Source organism: Cebus imitator, unplaced genomic scaffold (assembly GCF_001604975.1).
Source record: "Cebus imitator isolate Cc_AM_T3 unplaced genomic scaffold, Cebus_imitator-1.0 Scaffold18, whole genome shotgun sequence".
Lineage (NCBI taxonomy): Eukaryota > Metazoa > Chordata > Mammalia > Primates > Cebidae > Cebus > Cebus imitator.
In genome coordinates this window covers 6,337,378-6,340,520 of record NW_016107333.1, presented here as the reverse complement: position 1 = coordinate 6,340,520, position 3,143 = coordinate 6,337,378, and positions in this window count along the sequence as shown.

Genomic DNA, 3,143 nt, shown 5'->3' with positions numbered 1-3,143 from the left:
AATTATTACTATTTTTTAAATCACCAAAGGCACTAGACTGGATTTTCTTTTTTAATTACTACTAAAAATTGAGAACCACTGAGTGCAAGAGTGAGGCGGGTAAAGGGAGTTTACAACTCTAAGAAAGTGTATAAACAATTTATACACAAAATGCTAAGGGAATAACGCATGGGTTCTACAGGGAAGAAAAAGGTACTCTAGAAGAAGTCAGGCTTACGCAGACCAACTGCTACAGGTAAAGGTAACACTGTACAGAGACCTGTAGACAAAACCGAGTGTTGAGTAAGTAACTCGCCTGTAAGTGCTGTGCTGCCTGAAGCTGCTCTGAGCGTCTGAGCTGCAACGTGAGAAACCTCCAGAAACTGGTCGCACGGCTACTATAACCGCTAACCGGTACCAGCGAGCCCCCCTGTTTCTCACACAGCTGTAATTGTAGTCTTGTTTGTGGGTGGAGCTGTGCGCAGGCGCACCTAGAACCGGGAGAACTTGCACATGCGTTGTACGTAATTCTGAACCAAAAGGGAGATGATTGAGGGCAATTTCTTTTTCTGCTTCCGAAACGTCCCTTTCGCGAATCCAGAGACTCTGACGGTCCTCATTTCTGGCGAGGCATCTTATAAGTCTATAAATAATACCCCCTTTCCTTCTGGGCCTACTCTAGTAAGTCGGCTGCCAATACCCAACATGGCGGGAGGCCCTGCGCCGGCGCAGTCTGCCTATAGGCGCAGGACTTGGCGGGGCGGGCCCCTCCCAAAGGCGGGAGTTTGGGGGGCGGGGCCTGCCCCTCGGCCTGGGGGTGGTAGGGCCCCGCCCTGCGCCCCGGCCAGGCCTTAGCAGCGGCTGCAGCAACTCCAGTGCTAAGCATCGAGCCAGGCGTCTGCGGGAGCGCAGCGTGGTGAGGTGGGGCCTCAGGGGCAGGCGGGAGGTGCTCCGGTTAACCGTCAGAGGCCCAGAGACCCGCCCGCCTAGGGCACCTGAGGGAATCCTGTTCCGGCAGCGGCCTCTTGTTACCTGGGGGGCAGAACCCGAGGCCCAGAGAAGGGCTGGGACGCGTCGTAGGACCCGGGGCCCGCTTGCCTCAGCTTCCCGCCGCCGCCAGCACGCTAAGCTGCCAGTCGGCTCCGAAGGACAGGTTTCCGACCCTCGTGTCCAATAGCCCCAGTCCCGGGCTGTGAGGGCTAGGCGCCGCGCTCTCCCGCCCCCCAGCCCCTCTGGCTCCCTGTGCCCTGGCGGCTTTGCACGTGATCTGCCTGAAAGCCCAGTCCCACCCGCCGCCCCACTCTGGAGCTCCCGTTCTTCTGTACCTTGCTCGAGTATCACTTCTCAGCCGCCTTCTCCAGGCGCAGCTGCATTCGCTTCTCGGTTTTTGCATTCGCTGCTCCTTTCCTGCCCCTCTTTGACACCGTGAGCTCGTTCGTTAGACGTTATGCCTTGCCCTTTTCATCTGTATATCCCAGGATCTAGCACGTGATGATAATAGTCATGGCTCATTGTACGGAATGGTCACAAATTGTCAGGTGCTACTGAATGCATTACACATAAGGGCCCATTTTTTATTTTTGAGACAGAGTTTTCGCTCTTGTTGCCCAGGCTGGAGTGCAATGATGCGATCTCGGCTCACTGCAACCTCTGCCTCCCGGGTTCAAGCGATTCTCCTGTCTCAGCCTCCCGAGTAGCTGGGATTACAGGCATGCGCCACCACGCCCGGCTAATTTTATATTTTTAGTAGAGAGGGGGTTTTTCCAAGTTGGTCAGGCTGGTCTCGAACTCCTGACCTCAGGTCATCCGCCCACCTCGGCCTCTCAAAGTGCTGGGATTACAGGCGTGAGCCACCGCGCCCGGCCAAGGGCCCATTTAATCTTCCCGACAATCCTATGGGGTGAGTTCTTTGTATATCTTCACGTTTTACCCATGAAGAAAAACCTACTCATAGAAAAAGCAATTTGCCTGGAGTCCCACAACTAATAAATGGGTGGAGCTGGGAAACTGTTCCCAGGGCATTTGATAACTTGACTAGATTGCTTTTGGGTTTAATAAACGTTGGTTGAAATGATTTTTACATTGGCCCCAGGAGTTATATTGGAGGGTAGGATTGTGATCAGCATCTTACTGAGAAAGCTTAGAAAGGAGACTTGGTGTTCCCAAATTTATAGAGATCACAACAAAACCAAGGCTACTAGTGCACCCTCTGTTCCTTTAGTCATATTCTACCTTTCTTTTCTCCTTTTCCAAAAGAAATCTGCAGACATAAGTGTCCTCACTGTTTAGGAAGTTACCCTCACAGAGCTGTGACTCTGTAGTCCATGCTTTAGGAGGCAGCTAATGTAATGGAGAGGGTGTCGAATTTGGAATCAGATTGGGGTTCAGTCATTGGTCTGCCACTGACCAGGTTATAAGATATATCTCTCCCTCCCCCTCAACTTTTCTTTTTTTTTCTTTTTTTTTTTTGAGATAGAGTCTCGCTCTGTTGCCCAGGCTGGAGTGCAGTGGTGTAATCTTGGCTCACTGCAACCTCTGCCTCCCTGGTTCAAGCAATTCTCCTGCCTCAGCCTCTCAAATAGCTGGGATTACAGGCACACGCCACCACACCCTACTAATTTTTGTATTTTTAGTAGAGATGAGGTTTCACCATTTTGGTCAGGCTGGGCTCGAACTCCTGACTGTCTGCCTCAGCCTCCCAAAGTGCTGGGATTACAGGCATGAGCCACCACACCCAGCCTGTTTTTTGCTTTTTAGGTGGCTAATAGAGCTTGTTAGCATTTTGCAAGACCATTGGTGATAATATGGATCATGTTACCTAATGTCCTATAATAGTAATAATGGGCACTTGTTATAAAACAGGGTATGTTTTAGTAGGAGCTGGGAATACAGAATTCAATAAAACAATGCTTTTGTACTTGTGGAATTTGCATTTTGGTAGGTATATTACATAATAATTAGATAGGGACAGAAAAAGCATGGTAAGGAAAATAAAAGTACCAGTGTTATGTGGAGGGGTGATATTTATTTATTTAAGATAGCATCTTGTCCCAGGCTGGAGTGCAGTGGTGTGATCATGGCTTACTACAGCTTTGAACTCCTTGGCTCAAGCAGCCCTCCTGCCTCAGTCTCCCAAGTAGCTGGGACTGCAGGTGCATGCCACA